The sequence below is a fragment of the Carcharodon carcharias genome, chromosome 7 (genome assembly GCF_017639515.1).
Source record: "Carcharodon carcharias isolate sCarCar2 chromosome 7, sCarCar2.pri, whole genome shotgun sequence".
Classification (NCBI taxonomy): Eukaryota; Metazoa; Chordata; class Chondrichthyes; order Lamniformes; family Lamnidae; genus Carcharodon; species Carcharodon carcharias.
The window spans coordinates 33,440,980-33,464,350 of NC_054473.1; the positions used below are offsets into that span (position 1 = coordinate 33,440,980).

The following is a 23,371-nucleotide window of genomic DNA, read 5'->3' on the forward strand; positions in this document are numbered from 1 at the left end:
AGAGCATCAGATATTCCAATCAAAGACATCTTAAAATAAAAGCCACAAGGTTACTCCACACAGTGGTCTCACCATGGCAGTTGAAGGACAGGATAGCAAAGGTGTAGCAGAAAACTGAAAATGATCACAAAAGATATCTGCCAAACCATTGATTTACTACTTACTAATTCAAGCTGAAATTCATGCATCGGATTTTTCATCTTGGAGATGGGTAGCTTGAGTCAGGAAACTTTCCATCTTGGCGCATCTAGCTCAGGAATAAGTGCCCTGAACAACACGATTTTTGTTCTGGGTGGGGGAGGAGCGAGTGCAGTATAGAGTCAGGCCTGCCACTCCCAGACACAGTTGGAGGTGACAACAGGGGCTGCCAAACACTGAGGCAGGTTAGTTAGAAAGCTGCCTCAATTTTCCGGGACTTCATCCTAGTTGTTTAGTTAGATTTGGGCCCTCTAGCCCTCTCCCCTCACCCTCTCACACACTCCCCAAGCCCTATCCAGGCTAACTCATGTTGAACCATGCCCCCCAACCACCCCCAGTAGCCGCTCATACCTTCCATGCACCTCATGCCTCCCACCTACTCCTAATGGTCCTCATATCCTTTATGCCAACTACTAGCACTTCCATGCCCATTCACCCAGTATACACTCTGTATAGAACCAATAAGCGCTATAATAACAATTACATATCTGGAAATGTTTAAAAAAAGCCATGCAGAACTTTTATTTAAAAACTGCTGTTACTACAACCCTATAGATGTGTTAATTACCCAGCAGTATCAATAACAGAAACTATATGCACTTAATGCATCTTTATCTTGTGCAAATAAATATTGAGCCACTGACAAAATAGAGCCAAGCAAAAAAACACTTTAGCTATCAGACAATGTTTTCTCTTGTGTACACCTGTTTCAACAAACTAATAGAAGTCTGGACTCTCAGGCAAGCCTGCATAATTGATTCTGTACAGAGTGTCTGCTGAATGAATAGACATAGACGTGCTAAGTTGGCAAGAATGGTATGAGGGGCCATTGGGGTTGGTGAGGGCATGTGTTGGCATGGAGGGTGTGAGGGGCCATTGGAGGTGGGTAGGGGCATGAGTTGGAATGGGGGAACATGGATAAGATCTTTGGAAGTTATCTTTCAAAAGGTTCCCACATCCAGACTATGGCTCATGACACATCTGAGAGTCCATGAACCACAAGTCGTTGAGAAGCTGGTCTGACTCCATGAAACTTGTGGGGGCTAGGAGGTGCCTACACCTGCAATGAAGCCAGGCAGGTCGGGAATGTAGACAGCCCGCACCCTTATCCCATGCCACTGAAATTGGGGCTGACAGGAATGGTGGTGGGAATCCCGGAATTGATCCCATCTGCCTTTTTTAAAGCTCTGTGTAGTCTCACCAACACATTGAATATCCAGCCCCATATCTGCGAAGGTACCATGCTCAAACCACCATCCTCAACATTTCCTGTGCAGTTCTTTAATTTAGGTTCTCAGCCCAGTGATAGTGGTCTTGTCGCTAAGTTAGAAATCCATGGGTTGAATCCCCTTTCCAGACATGTGAGCACATAGTCTAGACTCATACTTCAGTGTAGTGTTGTGAGAATGCTGCTCTGTTGAGGAAGCTGTATTTCAGGAATGCTGATAAATTGAGGTTGTCCATCTGGTGGATATAAGAGATCCTTTAGCACCATTTGAAGAAGAAGTAAGCTTTCCAATGTCTTTGTCAACAATAATCCCTCAGTCAACATTCCTATATCCCACTGGTGACAACACTTCAAAGGTAAATTGGTGCCTGGGATGAACTTTGTGACCTATTTAGGATGTGAAAGGCAAGATATAAAAGGAAAATTATTTTTTTTCTAACAAGGGACAAGCACACAAGAACTCTGAAAAATGTCCAAGTCAAATGCGGTGCATTTATTTCATAGAATTACATAGAATTTACAGCATGAGAACTGGCCAATTTGTTCCAACCAGTCCATGCCAGCCTTTATGCTGTAATAGATTCTCCCCCCAGCTTCCCTTAGCTAACTCTATCAGCATTACCTTTTATTCCCTTTTCCTTCACTTGCTCATCCAGACAACGTCCCCTGTCCACCACCTTAAATGCATCTACACTATTTGCCTTATTCACTCCCATTGGAATCGAATTCCACATTTTCATCACTTTCTGGGTAAAGAAGTTTCTTCTGAATTTCCTAAATTTCATGTATTGTGTGGTGTGTAAATGTGGTTTGTTTCAGATGTGTGATATGGAACATTTTCAAAGTGATTCCTTTCTAAATCACCATTCCTACACAGTAGATTGCAGTAAGCACAAACATTCGTCCACAACTGCATTGATTCAGCTGGTGATTTTCTTTATGCTCCTCTTTGTATCTTGAAAGACATTTGACATTGACAAAAATGACTTTTACAGACAATCCTCCTTTGATGTGGTCCATGGTTGTATGAAGACCTTGTCTGCTCCGAATTCTGAGGTGTTACAGAAGAGGTCAGAAACATTTAGCTCAAGGTAACTGGCTTTCTACAGCCATCACCAGTTGCTCCTCCTCACCAATGCACTGTCCTTCATCCTGTACTATCTTCTTAACCTGCAAGGTCTGCATAGACATGCTGATACCTGTCAGAGATAGAAGGCCAGATTTTCAAAGTGTGATTAGGAATCTACACCCAGCTGAATTCCACATCCCTACCTTGTCCGTGCACTATGCTGTTCTCGCAATGCTATTTTTAAATTCAAATGTCCCAATTGGGCACGAGACCAGGGCCAGAATTTTTCCCTCATCGAGCAAGTTTGGTGGGAGCGGATGGGGACGGTTGGGAAGCCAACCGCCTCCTGCGATTGTCTCCACTCTGTGATTTCACTTGGGTGGACCAATTAAGGCCCGCCCTGCGCGGATCGCGAGCGGCAGCACTCAGTGCTACCTGTGCGGGTGGGGGGAGGAGGGAGAGTGGGCCTGGCACGCAGTTCGCACACGCGCGTGAAAGAGTGCTTCAATCACCCTGTGGCATGGAGCCGCTTCAGGGAGATTGAAGCGCTTTTTTAAAAAATTAATAAAGACAATAAAAATTTAATGAAACATGTCCCCTCGTGTGACTGTGTCATATGAGATGGGCCATGTTTTTAATTTCAAAATAAAGTTTTTACTTAATGTGTATTAGCTTAAATAAACCTCATCCGGCTTGTGGATGAGGTTTCCTAAAAATGTAAAGGTTGCTTGGCCTTTTTGCCTGCCCACCAACCGTGAGGTTGGATGGGCAGTGCAAATTTCAACTTAATTACCTTGTTAATGGCCTTAATGGGCCTTTCAATTATCGGCGGGTGCGCAGCCGAATCCAGCGCGAGGCCACTGAACAAGATATCACGTGAGTGTGTGATGACATCGGGATGCGTGCCCGAAGTCATCGCGCATCATGTTATCCACGGGCATGTCAGGCGTGCGCCCACATGCCGAACGTAAAATTCTGGCCCAGATCAGCGTCAATTTAGAGGCATCAAGTACCTCCAAGAGGTGTGACCTGTCCGCCTGGCACCAGTGGCAAAGGCAGGCGACCGTCATGTTAGGAATTGCCACTGCCTTGCTGAAGAGAGCAAATAGCTCCTTAGAGAGTCAGCACCATCGACGGGGATGAAAGTTGCCATGCAGGCTAGATGCAGGTACTTGGCTCGAACTGCAGCAACTCACCAAGGCTCCTTCGACAGCACCTTCCAAACCCTTGACCTCTACCACCCAGAAGGACAAGGGCAGTGGATGCATGGGAACATCACCACCTGCAAGATCCCCTCCAAGCTGTACACTATCCTGACTTGGAACGTTATCACCGTTCCTTCACTGTCGCTGGGTCAAAATCCTAGAACTCCCTTCCTAATAACATTGTGGGTGTTCCTACTCTACATGGACTGCAGGGTTCAAGAAGGCAGCTCAGCACCACCTTCTCAAAGGCAATTAGGGATGGGCAATAAACTAGCCAGCGACACCCACGTCCCGTGAGCAAATCAATAAGAACCGGTGCTAGTTGGCCCATCAAAATTCAATCCTGCACATGTTCAAAGTAACTTTCCCATGTTCCTGCAATGAATTCATAGCTGGGCACTAACATATACTAAACTGTTCGGGTTCACTGAAATAAAGATTTAAAATAGCATTCTCCATCAGACAGGCCCCTTAACAAGCTTTTAAGGAACTTTATGAGCTGTTAATTGCGGCAAGGGATTTTCCCATTTCCACCCATCGCCCCCACCCCCTCACCCTGCCTGCCAGCTTGTTGAAATTTACGAACTGTCCTGAAGCCCACACTGGTCCCAACCCCAAAGACCTTTGAAAATCCAGCCAAGGGATTGGCACAGGATGCTATTAGATGTTGGCTTATGTTGTAACATTGACTGTGGCAGTTGTCTCTTCTTCCATTCATGAGAGAGGAATAAAGAAAATATCAAGTTACTGCCTTAAGTAATCAACCTGAATCATTGTTTACATTTCCTGAGTCCCTATGATACTACTCCAAGGGAATGTGTATCTGTGTAACAGTCCCTTAATAAGACAACATTGCAAGACATAAATAATGTTCATATCACCAAGTTAAATATAATATTTTAATAAATCTAGACATGAAGCGACCAACTATTTCAAGAATTAAGCTAAAGATAAAAAGCATTAATTAATTAAGACATGGCAGTGCAAGCAGAACACAAAGGGAAAATAACTACAAAAAGCAGAGAGACGATTAACAAATAAAAACAATTGAAATTGTTTGCACAAAAATGTCCTGAGTATGAATGACCTGGAGGCAATAATTTGTAAAGAGGATCAAAACACAGCAGGGATAATAGGTAACTGAATAATGATGTAGAAAACAGGGCTCACAATTAAATATTGCCAGATATAACATATTTAGGATGGAAAGGAGAGAAGGGAGGGGAGGTGAAGTAACTGTTCTGGTTAAATATAACACAATGGTAGCAGAAAAAATATAAAACTAACAGTAATCCATATGGATTAAGTTAAAAGAAGGGATCCATCACCATAATGGTAGAAGGAAATTGGAAGAAAAAATATAAGTCCACAGGTGAGTAGCAGATGTAGAAAATCTTGAAAAACAAAGTGACAGAAAAGTAATGGGAAATCCTTAAAAATTAAACAATGGAGTTCAAGAGAAGTGTATTTCACTAAAAGTCAAAAACAAACCAATTGATTAAGGGGCACCGTGGATGAATAAAGAACGAAATGAAAATTGAATCTAAATAAATATAGGAAGCACTTTGATACTAAAAGGAAAGAGGACCTAAGGGAACATGAGCAACATAGGAGAGAAGTTAGAAAACATCAAGGAGGCAATGAGAAACTGCAAAATCAAGTTATCATGTAATATAAAGAGAAATGATTGAATTTTCAATAGACAAATACATGATAGTAGGAAAATTAAAGCAGAGATAGAGACATTAAAGGATGAGCAAGATAAATTCACAGGTAACAAGAGAGAAATTGCAGTAAAATTGAAAAATTTATTTGCCCCTGCTTTTACTAAGCAAAAGATAGCAACATATTAATTTCACTAGAAAATGAACTGAAAGGCAATATTAATACAGTTGGGATAGAAAGAGAGAAAATAATTGACAAACCAACAAAACTAAAAGAGGATAATAAAATCCCAGGTCCAGATGTTATGCATCCATGCATACTCAAGGAAACTAGGTGGCAGATAACAGCGGCAAAATTTATATATATGAAAGTTCCATAGAAGAGAGACTAGTGCCAGAGGACTGATAGACAGTTGATGTTGTTCCTCTATCCAAAAAGGGCATAGAATAAAACATGGGAAATATAAACTAGTCACCTTAAGCTTGTGATAGGAAAAAATTGGAATCTATGTGTAAAGAAGTGATAGAAGAGCCAGATGCAGACAAAAAATACATGAAAAAATAGTCAGCACAGATTGCAAAAGGCTAAATCATGCTTAACTAAGCTGATAGAATTATAGACAAGCGTAATGTAACAGGTGTCTTATATCAGGCTGATATATGGTTGAAAGGTTGAAAAGACAAAGCTAAGAGGTGACTGTAGTAATTATGGTTTTGTTTAGTGTATAATGTACCTTTAAGAATAATACTTGTAAAGAAGATCACATGATCTGTAGTAACCAATGGGAGAGTAGCATGAACTACCTCAGCATTTTGTGTGGAGATAGAGTTGGAGTTGAAAGCACATGTGTAAGTTGCTGCTGAGCACATTGGAAATAAACTTAATGTTTCCACCCAAGAAGTTTCTGCAGATCAACTCTATCATCAATAGTAGCAACTCGGCCACCCTATAACAAACTGGTGATGAAGATAAAACAAGAGTGAACAGAAAGAAATCAAGTTAGAAAGAAATCAACACTGTACTTAACCCGTGATTGTAAGTAACAAGCTCTGTTAGAATTGAAGAAGTTATCCTCTCTCAAAATTCCGCAGTTTGGGAGAATTGATCCTTTTGAACCAGCCACAGATGATTGGTCTCATCACATAGAACACCTCATGTTCTTTTTTCAAGCGAAAGAGATTATGGGGCAAAAAAAGAGGCAAGCAATCCTCTTGAGTACTCGTGGGAGCAAAACCTACAGTCGGATTCAAAGTTTGATGGCACCCAATGCCCCATATTTGAAAAATTTCAATGAATTGGTGGACCTCATGAAGAGTCATTTTCAACCAGAGCCCTCAGTCATGATGCAGAGGTTCAGGTTTAATTCGTGAAATACAGCCCCAGATGAGACAATTGCACATTACATGGCAAATTTAAAGCAGCTAATGGAACAGCGTGAGTTCGATGTGACTCAGCGACATGCTCAGTGATCGTTTAGTGTGTGGTATGAATGAGGACACTATTTAGAAAAGATTATTGTCCGAAGTGAATTTGGTCATGGAAAGTGCAGAAAGAGATTCAAAATCAATACAAAGTACGCAAAATGGTATCGTCCTCCACATCAGGCAGGAAACCCCAGCCGAAAAGGGTGTGAAAATGCAAGATTCTGCTGAGAAGCGGGAAACAGCCTCACTAGCTGAAGAATAAAGGAAAATAACTTAGCAGTGAAATTGAAGAATAATTTTAATAGAGGTGGAAACAAGCAGTCCTTTAGTGATTGGCAGTTTAAAAAAATCAAATGTTATTATTCTCACAGAAATGGACATACGAGGCAGTGCACTTACTCATTGTTTAAGCTGAAAGTTGGAAAGACAGAACCAATATTTGTCACAGTGAAAGTAAATGGCAAACCTGTTAGAATGGAAGTGGACACAGGAGCTTCCACTACAGTAATTGGGGAACATACCTTCAGATATCTGAATAATGGTGAACATCAATTAAGTTTAGAAGAAACAATTGCCAAGCCCAAAACATAAACGGGTGAAGACATTCAAGTAAAAGACATAAGCAAAGTAACTGTCCATTATGAAAGCCAATCGGTAAAACTGCCAGTGTTGAAACTGAAAGGCAGAGGACCAAGCCTTCTAGGGTGAAATTGGCTAGGAGAAATCAACCATGGCTGGCCACTGAGATTCCAAAAGGAAGCTGGAAACATTCCTGTTTTGAAAAAGGAGTGTAAAAGGACTCAACAACCTGAAGAAATGCAGGCTGTCTTAAGCCAAAACCTGGAAGAACAACAGAAGGATCCCAAAGAGATCTGCTTGATGACAGAGTTCAAGGCAAGGTGAACAACCTTCACAGGGAAACAGAAAACCTGTTGAAAGACCTTCACACATTATAAAATTCCCTCAGGTCAGAGTTTGTACCTCTGAAAAATTGTGAAGAGAAACAGAAAGAATTCAGCACTTCTCTAAACAAACTGAAGGATGAAAGCATAAAAGCAAAAAACTGCAGATGCTGGAAATCCAAAACAAAAACGAAAATACCTGGTAAAACTCAGCAGGTCCGGCAGCATCTGCGGAGAGGAATACAGTTAATGTTTCGAGTACAAATGACCCTTCAACATAACTGTTTCAGTTCTGTTGAAAGGTCATTCGGACTCGAAATGTTGACTGTGTTCCTCTCCGCGGATGCTGCCGGACCTGCTGAGTTTTTCCAGGTATTTTTGTTTTTGTTAAACTGAAGGATGAGTTGGAAAAGATACAACAATGTTCAATTTTCCAAGAGGCAGCAAACAAATACAAAAAGGAGACGGGAGAGCTGAAGAATCAGCAAAATGAAGCCAAAGAGGCTTTGAAGGCAAAAGTCACAGAATTTTCCAAGGAGCAGAGAGATAATGAAATTTTGGGAGCCTCGGTCACAGCTCAGACAAGTTAAGCTGGCACCTGAGAGAAGTCTGGCCAACAGTGAAGTCAAAAAGACTGCCAAGATTAAATCTGCACTAGAAAGAAGATACAGAAATGCTAATAGGCTTTGATTCCGGCAGCATACAAATACACTTTCATAGTTAGGCCTGGCAATCAAATCGCAAATGCCAATGCCCTTAGTCATTTGCCTTTACAGGAAAATGATGAGCATGTCCAAGTTCCACAGGAACTTGTTTTACTGTTAAATTTCTTAGATTCCTCGCCGGTATGCAGTCAACAGATCAGAGACTGGACAAGTCAGGACCCAGTCCTATCTCAAATACGAGAACAAGTGTTACAAAGTTGGTCACAGGAGCCTGTATCTGATGAAATGAAACCGTACTTCAACAGAAGACATGAAGTAACAAGCCAAGATGGCACCTTATTGTGGGCAGCATGAATGATAGTTCCTCCAAAGGGAAGGGAGCCACTTTTAACCCATCCAGGAATTTCCCAAATGAAGACCATAGCACGTAGCTATTTATCCTGAGATGGATGGCAAAATGGAGAGTTTAATAAAGAACTGTGTGCAATGTCAGCAACTGCAAACGTTGCCAGTGTCAGCTCCATTGCACCCATGAGAGTCACCAGGTAGACCCTGGGTGCGGTTACACATTGACTACATTGGACCTTTCCTGGGAACAATGTTTCTGCTCATTGTCGATGCCCATCCGAGCTACTTGCACATATATGAGGTGAAGTCACTGACGTTGGCCGCTACAATTGAGAAACTATATCAAAGTTTTGCCATTCACAGACTATCAGAAGTAGTTGTTTCTGATGACAGCACGACATTTACGAGTGCTGAGTTTCAACGGTTTATCAGCCTTAACGATATCACTCATGTAAAAATGGCACCTGACCACTCTTCCTCAAACGGACTGGCCAAAAGAGAAATTCAAATGTTCAAGGCAGGCATGAAAAGGCTAACTGGCAATTCCTTGGCAACAAGTTAGCATTCTTTTTCATTACAGGACTACCCCTCACACAACAACAGATGTCACACCTGCGGAGTTATTGTTGAAACGCTGTCTCAGGACAAGATTGAGCTTAATAATGCGGAATTTAGAGGGGAAGGTGGAAAGGAGGCAGGGAAGACAGAAAACTAGACATGACTGCCATAGGCAAAAAGAAATTTCCTGTGGGAGAGCCAGTAAACGTGAAGAACTTTGGAGAAGGACCAAAGTAGTTACTGGATGACATAAATGCAGTGACTGGACCTCTATCTTAACGTGGAGGTGGAAGGCCGGATCATTCGTAAACATGTGGACCATTTAAAAAGACAGAGAAATCACCAAGATTTGGATCCACCAGTGATCATGACCAGGTCTGTGTTTCCTCTTGAGGATACTCAACCCAGGACAGGCATGTCTGATGTTCCTGTAAGAGCTGAAGATACACAACTGTAAGTACCCACCAAAGCACCTGATGTTTAGGCAACTCCAGAAAAGAAGGCTCCTGACAAAGAACCTGAAGCTGTGAAACTGCAATGTTCCACACGGACCAGGAAACCACCTGAAAGACTGAACTTGTAAATTCCTTACCGAGTGTAAATATAATGTTGTCTTGAAAAATTTGTACTTGTAAATATTATATGTATAGCCGAGTTAAAGGGGGAAGAATGTAGTAATTATGATTTTGTTTAGTGAAATGTACCTTTAAGAATAATCTTGTAAGGAAGACCTGTAGTAACCAATAGAAGAGTAGCATGGACTACTGCAGCATTTAGTGTAGAGATAGCACAGGTGTAGTTGCTGCTGAGTACATTATAAATAAACTTAATTTTTCCACCCTATAGGTGTCTGCTAATCAACTCTATCATCAATTGTAGCAACTTGGCCACCCTTACAACAATAACCTAATGAAAGCCTTTAAAATTATGAATAGAGTAGACATAAACACCCTCCTGCCTGAGTAAATTCCCCCGCCACCAAACTTGCCACAGGGTAGGGCATAATTTAGTGCCCTACCCTGTGGCAAGTTTGGTGGTGGGGGAATTTAATCAGGCAGGAGGATGTCAGGTGGTCACCCCATCACTTTCCTGCCTCTACTCTGATTAAGTCCGTGGTGAGAAAACTTGGGCATGGCCTTCCCGTCCCCCCATTAATTGATGCCCACTTAATGGTCTCATTCTGCCACCGCTAGTATTCACCAGTGGGTCAGCCAGGTGCATTTGTCAACAGGAAGGGATTCCATTCCATGAATGTGCAGATAGTGTGTGACCACAGGATGCAGATCCTGCAAGTTTCTGCAAGGTAACCTGGCAGCGTACATCCTGAAACACTCCCAGGTGCCGAGGCTCTTTTGTGCTCCAGCTCAACTAGATGGATGGCTGCTGGGTGACAAGGGTTATCCTTTGAAGAGGTGGCTGATGACGCCTCTCTGCCACCCAAGAACAGAGGCAGAGAAGCGTTATAATACGAGTCATGTCTCCACAAGAACGGTGATAGAGAGGACCATAGGTCTTCTCAAGGTGCGCTTCCAAAGCCTGGACTGTTCAGGGGGAGCATGACAATACCCCCCAGAGCGAGTGTCACTTAAAGTGGTTGCATGCTGCACTCTCCACAATCTGACATTAGCAAGGGGGGGGGACCCACTGGAGGAAGAGGATCTTGAAGCAGCTGCACAGGCCACAGGTGATGAGTCCAGTAGTGAGTCAGAAGAGGTGCACGGTGAGGAAAACACTGAAGGTGGGGAGCCAGACCTCTGTAACCTGGAGGGAAGCAGGGGCACCTTGATCCAACATTCCTTCAGCCAGGCTACCGAAGATCAGTTTCAACTGCGATGCCAGAGCTACTGCCTCCATCCCGGATGTCTGAAAGGACACTTCCATTTGAACAAAAAGAACACTCAGCGCCAGTGCAATAAAGTTCAGAGCCACCTACATCCAGCATTACATACTGGCGATCCCCACACCAATGAAATAAAAAGGTGAAGCATACTCAGGCCATGATGACAAAAATACAATTTGTCTCATTCTGGCAGTTTAATAATATTTACATAAACGTTTTGGGTCTTCAACCCCAGACCAGGATACATAGGGGCAGAATATTTCCCTTGGCGGGTGGGCAGGGGCAGTCTGGAAGCCGACCGCCACCCACAATCAGGGCCGGACCATGATTTCATACTCGCCAGCCAATCAAGGCCCACCCAGCGTGAAACATGAGCAGCAGCGCTCAGAGGGGAGGCATGGGGGGGAGGAGGGAGAGCCGACCGAGTGCAAACTTTGTGCAGAGCTGCCTCAGGGACATGAAGCATTGTTAAGAAAAGAAAATAAAAATGTAATAAAACATGTCCCCTCTGTCACATGAGTGGGGACATGTTATTAATTCAATTTTAAAACGTTTATTTTATCTTTATTTGCTTTTGGAAACCTCATCCCGCCCATGGATGAGGTTTCCAAAAAAATGCAAAGGTCACTTGGCCTTTTCGCCTGCCTGCCAAATGTTAGGTTGAATGGTCAGTGAAAAATTTAAGTTAATTGATTACTTAATGGCATTAACTAACGGCCTGAACTATTGCGAGGCACACTCGGCCAACGTCAACATGTGTCATTTCACGCTCGAGCGTGTTGGGTGCTTGCCCACGTGTCAAGCGAAAATTGCTACCCATAAAGTCAACATAAAATGAATATAAAATCACCTGTGAACTGTCTCTTTTGTGCTCATGGTGCCTTTAACTTACGTTTGCGAGTGTTACGTCTTGGTGCTCCCTCTCGCTGCCACTGCATTGGAGACAGCCCGCTGACTCAGCTGTCTTGTTGGCCTTGATGACCTTGGTGGTCATCCTCTGACCAGTGGAGCCTGTGCTGGCCCCACCTGGGAGGGAACGGTCAGTGCCATGGTTGGCATCTCCCCAGTCACCGCAGACTCATCAGATGCTACGGTCATTGGCAGAGAAGCCATCATCCAGAGCGCCCTGAGAGGAGCCCACAGAGATGGCAGGCAGCTCGTGCGCCAACGAGAGGTCGCTCTGGACCCCCCTGCTCACCATTGATGGATGGGCACCTAGCTGGGATACTGGGTGCCTCATCCATCTCCCACATGGACACTGACCACCGGAGGTTAGTGCCTGCATGAGGAGTTGCAGGACCAAGCGCAACCCCAGGAACCCCTAACTCTGTTCCTGGAGCTGTCTCTCCATGAGAGTCTCCACTCTCTCAAAGGAAGAGGCATTGCGCTCTGCCATGAGGATCAACGCAGCCCTGATGCTCCGCATGGACTTGTCCATCATGGCGACCCTGGCATGCATCCCTCATCGATCTCTGTCAAACCCTCCTGCACATCTCGCTGGACATCCAGCATCTGCTGCCTAATGGACGACTCCAGAGGCTCATCATCAGCCTTCAACTGAGCACCGTTCTGGTCTCCAGCAGTCCTCTGACTGCCGGAGCCCTGGGGACTCTCCACCTCCGCCTCCGCCTTCACCTCAAGCAAGTGTGAAGTGCCCTCACCAATGTGCACTGAGATACTAGATGCCAATCTAATGCCCACCAAGGTGCTGGTGCCTGCACTGGTGCCTGCTTTAGAGAGCGGGTGTGATGCAGATGCAACAGAAGCTCAGTGGTCCCCCGCTGTTGAAGGTGGCTCTTCAGGATCCACAAAGCACACACTTGCTGGTGAATCTGAAAGGGAGAACAAGGACATGTCATTAGTTAAAGATACTACACCGTCACTGTGCATGCCAGGCACCCTGGTGAGACAATGGAGATCTGCATCAACATACCATCATCTTTCAATGATCAATGGGGACTCCAGATTCGAGGCTCCATCAATGAAGAGACTACACTGGTATGGTTGCACAAACTGAAAGTCTCACCTCTGTGCACTGCACTTTTACCTTTGTCTGGCCCCCCCACCTCTCCGTGCCCAGTTGGCTCTCAAGCTCCAGGGCTTCTTGTTCATATCTGGAAAGGATTAGGAGGTTAGTGGAACCTCCACTATTCAATATTGTTGTGGGCCGTCTTCTCTTGAAACAACAAAGGAGCATTGAATAGTCCACTCTCTATCTGCAGTGCCATTGCAGCCTGGCCAACCCAGCTGAGGAGGACCTGGCAGGGCACAGCTGAGTCATGGGCCTCGAGCCGCAAGGCACTCAATCCAAGCAGCCAGGGCTCACCCCCTTGGCCAGCTCCAGCATCATTGACAGTTGGTACTCAGAATCTAGCACCCCTGAGCTCCACAGGGGGATAGCCAGACCTTAACACTTCTGCACAATGACCTATGCCAAGATGGTACTCACCCTTCCTGAGCGCAGCAGGTCATTGAAAGCGCTTTCGGCACAGCACCCAGGTGCGCCGCACCACGTCATGGCTGCTCATCATTGCTGCAACCTCCTCCCACACGCTCTTTGTGAGGTGTGGAGGCCTCCTCCCCCCATCCCTGGGGACAAGGGTGTCCCTCCTGACAGCCAACTCTTCCAGGAGGACAGCGAGGCACTCATCAGAAAAGCGGGGGGGCCGAGTGCCCACCCAACCTGCCCCTCTGCCTGCCTTGTCCAGCCGCACTCGAATCCATAGTGAAAGCACAGGAGACATCCTTCCGTGGCAACCTTCCAGGGGCTCTTTGGGCTTCTGTTAAACCAGCCGCTGAGTCACCATTGGACCCAACAGCTTACAAGCCCCCACCCCTGCTTGGCCCTTCCCGGCCAGTGTGGAACCACATTTCATCCTGGGTGGGCCTTAATTGGCCTGCCAGCATGAAATCATGGTCAGGGCCCGATTGCGGGCGGCAGACTGGTTCCTGACCGTTCCCAGGCCCGCCTGCCCGATGAGCTCAAAATCCTGACCTATGTTTCCACTTGTGGGGAAGAACAAAACTCGAGGCCATCACCATATGACAGTCACCAAGAAAATAAATAGAGAATTCAGAAGTAACATCTTTACCCAGAAAGTGGTGAGAATGTGGAACTCACTATCACAGGGAGTAGTTGTGGCAAATAGTATAGATGCAGTTAAAAGGAGGCCAGAGAAAGGAATAGATGGTTATGCTGATAGAACATAATAAATAGGAGATGGAGTAGACCAAACAGCCCCTTAATCTTTTTCTGCCATTCAATACAATCATGGCTGATCTTTTGTCTTAACTCCACTTTACCACCACCTCCCCATATCCCTTGAGTCCCTAGAGGCAAAATAAATCTGCCTTGAATATATCCTCTAGGATGGAGAATCCACAATCCTCAAGTTAGAGAATTCCAAAGGTTCACAGCTTCTAAGCCTCTAAGGGGAGGTGGTGGCACAGTGGTATTGTCACTGGACTAATTTCCACAGACCCAGGGTAATTCTTTGGGGACTTGGGTTCAAATCCCACCATGGGTGGGATGGTATCCAATAACAATCAGGAATTAAAAGTCTGATGCTGATTGTTGTAATGTCTTTTAGGACAGGAAATCTGCAGTCCTGGCCTACATGCAATGTGGCTGATTCTTAAAAATGCCCTCTGAACAAGGGCAATAAATGCTGCTGAATGAATCCCATGAATGATTTTTTTTTTAAATTTCTCCTCATCATCCTGAATGATCAGACATGAGGCTGTGTTTTAGATTCCCTATCCAGGAGATAACATTTCAATGTCTACCCCTTCAGTATGTCTCAATGAAATCACCTCTTATCCTTCTAAACTTCAGAGTTTACTCATCCTCCCAACACAGGACAATCCTCTCATTCCAGGAACCTTCACTTATAGTGAACCTTCAAGTTAGATCACAAAGGATGGAGGAAGCTCGAGTGGAGTATAAATGGTAGCATGGACTATTTGGGCTGAAAGACCTGTGTCTGTGCTGTATATTCTATAAAGCCGTATGTATGAAGAGAGGTCTTTTTATGAATGCAGTATTATATTTCTGAAGGTCTGACTCTTTTATGCTGTGTTACCAATGGGACTTACACAATACATTCTCCCTTTCTACCACCTCCTCAGATAATTTGTGATGGGCTGGAGGGGGAGTGTCCATCAATCCCAAAAAATGTCCACTCCAATCCCTGTAGCTTTCTATTAGAGCTTTAATGGCCTAATCAGTAAAGTTGTTAATTCCTCATTTGGCAATGCTTATTCTTCAACCACATTGGTCAATAAATGATTGCTGTATCCTTCATGGTGTAATTCCAGCTGTTTAACTAGCTCATAATTTCATTTTGTGGCTGGATGTTGGGATTATTACTTATGCTGCTACTGGATGGGAATTAAAGTACCCATTTTACCTCAGGTCCAATAAACAGTAAAATGGATGTTACATCAGCAGGACCTAATAACTTTTAAAAAGCTAGGGTCATGCTCAATTAACCTACAATAGACTCTAAATCTTAAATTGGCATTCCTTTTTGCACAAATTAGTACAATCTGTTGTTTTAAGATTGTGGTTTACTGAATTTGAATTATTCCTCATACATGGCCAACTAAATGAATTATATTTTAGTGCTAGATCTTAAAAGACATTTATAAATTTGGTCTGTATCGTATTAAAGATTGATGACTAACTTTCTCACTTTGCAAAATAATGCTCTTCGAATCCGAGACTGCACTCATTTTTAATTTAAAGCTTCACCGCAAAATCTCTGTGATTTAGTCTTTGTAAGCTGTTATATAAAGATGTTTGCTCATAATTACTGATTTCTTGAAACAGAAGTTACACAGAATGTTTCAAACAGAGTTATAAATCATTTCTCAACTTGCATTCTACTTTTTAATAGGCCATAACTATTTAATCAAAATTCATAATAAGATCCTTAACAGGATCAATAACTGTATGTAAAGATGTACACTTAAGGAATTCATATCAAACCAGCCAAAACTTTATAAACCTTTTCTCTTCTGCTGTGGGATTACATTAGTAAGATCATGTCACAGTGCTGGTTCTGACAGAACAAAATGTCAACCAAGTTACAGGAGCTCTGTCAGAACTCTGCTCCACATCCCTGATTTTGCGATCAGCTCCCGCCCCACCATCTCCGATTCCCAGGACCTTAGGATCATTGCCAGTGAGGCAAGTGGCTTGACATTTATCTGAGTAAAATGGGTGAGCTGCCTTTGTAACCATCACAGCCACTTAAATAATGTAAATGATGCCCAATGTCGGCTCACCTTGAAGCCCAGTGTGTACTGATGGCCTGCTGCTGCTTATGCATCCTAAAGAAGGATATAACCAAATTTTATCCCAAACGTATTGTATAGAAGGAGCCGAAGTGCCAATCACAAGGAGGGGGAAGTTTTTGTATGAAAGGGATGGAGTTATATGAACTGTGAATTGGAAATCAGTTGAGATCCTGACTTGTTCAGGATGCAGAGGAACTGAACTATGGCTGAATGCAAAAGAGCCAATCTTTGAAGGCATTAATAGTGAAAAGCAAATATGCCCAAGAGAAGGAATGAGGCTTGGATGCCTCAGCAGATTGCTTTAAGGTGGCATGGTAGTAAAAAAGTTGAACAGATAATTGAGTTGATGTGTTGGGCTCATCCAATTTAAACCAAATCTTTGATTATAGATATCCTAGCTATGATGAATATTCAGTTGCATTTCTGTATTTGTAATGTAACTGCAGTTATTTGTGTGAAAAATTGGAAAGGGTAATAATTTCATCTAGGGTTCTATTAAAGGATGTTACATGGAGGATACAATAAATTTTAAAAATCAGTAAAGAATTACAGCTTGCTTCTGTGGTGAGCTGGATTGATGGGTCTGAAACAGAACCGTGCAGTAACAGACACTAAGGTATGGCAAATCTCCAGCAAAGCAGTTCACGACTGTTCACCATAAATCACATATACTGTCTCATTCCAGGTGTACGCAGGTGTTATAAGAAATACGTGATGAAATTTATGTTTGTAAATACAACTCCATCAAAAAACTAACTGCTTCAGGTCTTTTTAACAGAAATGCAAGAAGCCAGGTTTGGTTCAGATGGTGGTTTAATCAAACTAAAAAACCTGGGGGTAAAAATTCCACCTCTGCACTCACCTGCCCATGATTTTCCATCTATTACCCTTTAAGCCAAAACCTTTAAATAATTCTTTCCTATTTAGAAATCAATGAAGTACAAATTTATTGCTTACACAAAGTACCTTGTGGTTTTTATTGTTTCCTCTGAATCAGAAGGTTGAGTTCAAATCCTACTTCAGAGACTTGAGCACATAGTTTAGGCTGACATTATGGTGCAGTACTGAAGAAGTACTGCATTGTCAGAAGATACAGGCTTTCAGATGGAACATTAAACTGAGGCTCTGTTTTCCACCTGAGGCGGAAGTAAAGATCCCATAAAAATATTGCGAAGAAGAGCAGGGGAGTTCTTCCCAATGTCCTGGTCAATATTTATATTTCATTCAATATCTAAAGACAGAACAGATGGTCACTTATTTCAATACTTTTTTGTGGGAATTTGTGGTGTGCAAAATTGGCTGTGGCGTATCCTATGTTAAAATAGTGGCTACACTCCAAAAGTATTTTATTGGCTGTAAAGTGCCTTGGGATGCTCTGGTGTCCTGAAAGGTATTACATAAATGCAAGTCTTTGTTTCTTTTTGCTTTGCTTTTACTGTATACCATTTTGATTGGGCTACATTTACAATCTTAAGTTTTATTGAATTGTTATTCTGATATTTCTGTTATTGTAATGCTTTAATAGCAGCTTTTTTCTAGGAGTGAAGGGAATTTTAAGGGAGCTAGGACTGTATAGTTCCCTACTTTCTCAGGATAATGCTTGAAGCCAGGTCTGTCCAGCCATATCTTCCAATAATCAGATGTGATGCTAAAAGGTGAGAGATAATATACAGCTACCTAGTTGTTATGGGGCTAGGTTATTCGATTATGCTCAGAAGATTGAGTGAAGTGGACTTTGTTTGAAAGGACACAGGAAGATTCACCCTGGTGAGGCAAGGAGAATAGACTCTGCTAAACATGGGAGGATCTTGGGACTTTTAAACACAAAATGACATTTCTGCTGAGAGTACAGTATTAGGTATAAATGTGGCATGGGGTTTTCAGTTTGTTAAGAAGTTAATATTTAATACCTTTTCTGTAGTTTAGTGTATTAGCTGCCTCCTAAGAAATGTTTTATCCTAGGTTGATTTTAGTGTGTTTGTTACAGTAAAAGCCTTAAAACGTGAAGTCTTGCCATGCGATCCTTTTAGTTGGTAACTGGGAAATGCATTTTTTTTAAGTTATCAGTCTCTTTGGGAATCATAACATGTATCATTCCAGTCTACCAGCAACAAAATGGGTGTAATGTAATGATGGTACTTTGTACTTGCATAACCTGGTCCAAATGATCATAAGAGGAATAGCATCTACCTATCAGGCATCTCTGTTTCTTCTAGGAACTGCAGCCCGCAAAATGACATTGAAACAATCGGGAATATTAAAGATAATGGTGGACATTATCATACCAGAGGCTGTGCTGCATATGCTGATGATGCTGTCTCTACTGTTTCTTTGCTGCTTATCTCCTGCTCAATATAATTCTTAGTCCAGGCAAGCAAACTAATAATAAAAGGTATAAGAATAAATGGAATGTTGTGGAACTTGTAAAATTGATCATGGCCATCAGTCAGGCACTCAAATGTGATGTGGCTAGCTACAGATAACTAGTAAATTGTGTGATGGTAAAATCACTTTGTTGAATACCTTTTGCATATTCATACAGGCCATGGGGGAAAAAAATGGATAAAGGGTTTGAACCACCACTCATGAATAGATTGAGAGGCAAACATGCTTTTAGTGCTTAAAAATGATAAAATCCTATTTTTAGGCTGAAGGACAAGTGGCAAAAAGTCAAATTTCAGTCATTTTCCACAAAATTATATACCAACTTTTATCAAAATACATATCCTATAGTGAACACATTAGCTACATCTAAAATTATTTTTTAATTTGTATGAGTTTTCATACATCCACTTATTCATTAATAGGCCAGTTAGCCTAACATTTGCCATAGGGAAAATGTTAGAAGCTATTATTAAAGATGTTATAGCAGGCACTTGGAAAAATTCAAGGCAATCAGGCAGAGTCAGCATGGTTTTGTAAAAGGGAAATCATGTTTAACCAATTTATTGGAGTTCTTCAAAGGAGTCACATGTACGGTGGATAAAGGGGAACCGGTGGATGTACTGTACTTAGATTTCCAGACAGCGTTTGATAAAGTGCCACATCAGAGGTTATTGCAGAAAATAAAAGCTCATGGTGTGGTGGATAACATATAGGCATGGATAGATGATTGGCTAGCTAAGAGGAAACAGAGAAACCTTGTTCTGGTTGGCAGGATGTGACAAGTGGTGAGCCACACGGATCAGTGCTGGGGCATCAACTTTTCACAACTTATATAAATGACTTGGATAAAGGGACAGAAGGAGCTGTTGCTAAGTTTACTGACAACACGAAGATAGGTGGGAAAGTAAATTGTGAAGAGGACATAAGGAGGCTACAAAGTGACATAGGTAGGTTAAGCGAGTAGGCAAAGATCTGACAAATGGAGTATAATGTGGGCAAATGTGAAATGGTTCATTTTGGCAGGAAGAATAAAAAAGAAGCATATTATCTAAATGGTGAGAGATTGCAGAGTTCTGAGATTCAGAGAGATCTGAGTGTCCTACTGCGTGAATCACAAAAGGCTAGTATGCAGGTACAGCAGGTAATTAGGAAAGCTAATAGAATGTCATAATTTATTGTGAGGGGAATTGATTACAAAAGTAGGGAGGTTACGCTTCACTTGTACAAGGCATTCGTGAAACCACATCTGGAGTATTATGTTCAGTACTGGTCTCCTTTTTCAAAGAAAGATGTAAATGAAAGATGTTAGAAGCAATTCAGAGAAGGTTTACTAGACTAATACCAGGAATGGGCAGGTTGTCTTATGAGGAAAGGCTGGACAGGTTAGGCTTGTATCCACTGGAATTTAGAAGAGTAAGGGGCAACTTAATTGAAACCTTTAGGATCCTGAGGGACCTTGACAGGATGGATGTGGAGAGGATGTTTCCGCTTGTGGAAGAATCTAGAACTCAGGGCCACCGTTTAAAGGGGTCGCCCATTTAAGACAGAAATGAGGAGAAATTTTTTTCTCTCAGTGGGTTGTGATTCTTTGGAACTCTCTTCCTCAAAAGGGGGTTGAAGCAGAGTCTTTGAATATTTTTAAGACAAAGCTAGATATATTCTTGACTAATAAGGAAGTGAAAGGTTATCGGGGGTAGGCAGGAATGTGGGGTTGAGGTTATATTCGAATCAGCCATGATCTTATTGAATGGCAGACCAGGCTCGAGGGGCCAAGTGGCCTACTCCTGCTCTTAATTCATTTGCTCGTATGTTCATTATAAAATGAATTTGACTTTAATTAAAGCTGAAATGATAAATATAATTAATGGGGCATGTATATCAGATAATCTGGTGAAAAACACAATGCTGCAGTACCTCCGTGCTTTTTTTTTAAGAGTTTCAAGTGCCTCATAATGAACAGGATCCCTGGTAGTTTTCTTTATTTCTGCCAAAATAAATTTAATATGATTTTTGATAGTATTTTTAGATGCACAAATCTGCCATTTGGCTTGTGTGAATTTTTCTTCCTCTACTAAATTGCTAGACACGTAACCAGAAGACCAGATTCCTGGAATGAAATTCACACTCAAACTCCTTCTAGAGAATGTACTTGTCAAAATAGATTGGCCGTCTGCAGAGACCAGGGTTATACTCCTTCTGCATCAATTAAACGCTCTTTTTGATAGACCTAAATAAGGATAACAATCAATACGTCATCTCTACCATATACCATTCAAAACCCTTTGCTTAAGGAGTCTAATTTGAATGTTACAATTAAGGGGATGAAAACATAAATACAATTAACTGTTCACCTTCTGTCAAATCAATGATTTTTAAATAATTGTAATTGATGAACCAAAAATTTTTATGTGGCCTGTTTCATTTTGATTTGTGACCATTCCAGGTGAAGTGTTGGAGCAGTAAAATTTAAATAAGCTTAAAAAGAAAAGTGCAGTTAGTCGACGCTTTAGTTTTAATAGCTACTGTTGGTTGTACTTGGGTACTGGAATATGAAAAATGACTTAGGTTCTGGATTCAACCATTTCAATAATTTGTACAATGCGTAACTCTGAAAATTTTGGGAATGTGGCCTGTGAAATTTCAGTTGAAGTGCTAATGTCTTGCTTGGAAGATAGATGGAGTGACAAATTTGAGGAAATAATGTTACTATCATGCAGTGCTAAAAGCATCCTGCAATACATTACATCACATTTTCGACAAAAATGTGCAAAGGCAAGACGACCTGGTTAAGGGAGGCTGGACTTCAGATACAGAATCTCTGCTTTTTGTCTATTAGTGATCTATACAGTTTGATTTTCAGTATGAATAAGGTAATTGTGAACCAAATAGTTTCACAACCTCTTTGCCCTTGTGCATTTGTTAGAAGAAAGCAGGAGCCAGAAGCAGAGACATGACAATCATCTGCTATATATACTTTTTCTCTTTCCCCCCAGCCCACACCAATCATTATATTACTTGTGACTTTCAGACAAAGGGTTACCAAATGTTACTTAGTTTTGCATAGTTAACATTTCGGTAATGGGCAGTCAAGATTCTCTCAGCAACTATAGAGCATTTTCTAAAGCAATTTGGCGTTGTTGTAGCAACTTGTGGTAGAGCTCTGAATAAAACAGATGTCACTGTGGCAGACTGATGCAAGAACAATCTATCACTACGTTGTTACCACTCCTCCTGTCCAAGCAAGTCATCAGAATGGCAGTTTTAGCTGCATAATCATCACCATAAGCTATTAGCAATGTCTTCCTTCATCCTGTTATTAAAAGATGAGATGTTATGTTTGGTCTTCATGGCTACTTGGTTGAGGAGCTGATAAACTAATGAAGCATTGACCATTTACTAACTATTGTTCAGATTTTGTCTTATTAGACTGAGACATCAAAATCTTTTTTAAACAAACACATTTGTATCTTAAGGATTATTGAAATATTCTCAGGTCGACAATTAGAGATTTCATCTTCACGGGACATGGGTTTCATCCATTGGTAACTTGATGGGTTTCATTTGGAAATACAGATTAATTTAGAAAATATGTTGACAGGCTTAGATTGATGTCAGATTTAAAAATATGCAGACAACTGTGATTCTGTATGGTAGTGAAAAAAAATTCTTACATAAATAGATTAAAGAAGAAAGGAACATAAAATAAGCATAAAAAGCTGAGAAAACTTACAACTTTTACTGTTTATATTCACTTTATGCTAATTATTTAATTTGTGGTTCTCTATTACAGCTTATGAAACTGGGTAACCTTCTATGCTATACAAACAAGGTCATTAAAATTGTTAAATGCTGCAGTATTGGAATTATATAAAACAGTTAGTAGAGCAATACTTTAGTTTCTGACAATTATTCAAATTAAAATGCTACTGTAGATTTTTAATGTTGTTTCTGAGTAAGATTGTGAAATGGCATAAACTGCATCACCTGTGTTTGAGATGCACATAGAAATTCAGACCAGAATTTCTATCGAGTAACCTGCATTATCATGGTCAAGACTGAGGAATAAATTATGAATGCTGCCGGACTCTTGTGTGTATTTTTACACATGTCTAAACAAGCAGATTATACTTTTGAGAATTTTTTTTTAATTGTTAATTTTTCAATGACATCTGGTATTGAATTTTCCATTTTTGGCAGGAAGACGGCTCTCAAAAGTGAATGTTCAGCTTTAGTGAGATAACTACACATAATATATGTATCTAAAACAAACTCCCTGGGTAACAGTGTCAGAATTACACATGAAAATGCCTTGCAAATATTTTTGGAATGGGCAGAAATCAGAGTGGGCACATAGTTTGGTACATATTGGTCCATGAAAATTAGTTGTTTTAACTAAGTGCGATTTTATTAACTAGACAAAAGCTTCAAAATCTGATAGGATTTTAGTCTGGACATCTTGGAGCTAGCACAAACTGCAATTTTTTTGCATACTCTTGATCTTATATAATACTGTAGAATCTTAAAGTTGAATAGTTTTGGTACACTTGAAAGCAAAAAATAAATAAGATTTACCTGTGCTGTAA

At 41.6% G+C, this 23,371-nt stretch overlaps 1 protein-coding gene across 1 annotated transcript in view; it reads right to left on the reverse strand.

Moving 5' to 3' along the window:
• Window positions 1–1,930: 1,930 nt before the first annotated feature.
• The window catches only part of wnt7aa (wingless-type MMTV integration site family, member 7Aa), a 47,692-nt gene continuing 26,251 nt past the window's right edge, over window positions 1,931–23,371 (reverse strand). The window contains exon 6 of the mRNA XM_041192184.1: window positions 1,931–2,625. The gene's annotated coding sequence lies outside the window, so the exon portion shown is untranslated. The remainder of the gene's footprint in view (window positions 2,626–23,371) is intronic.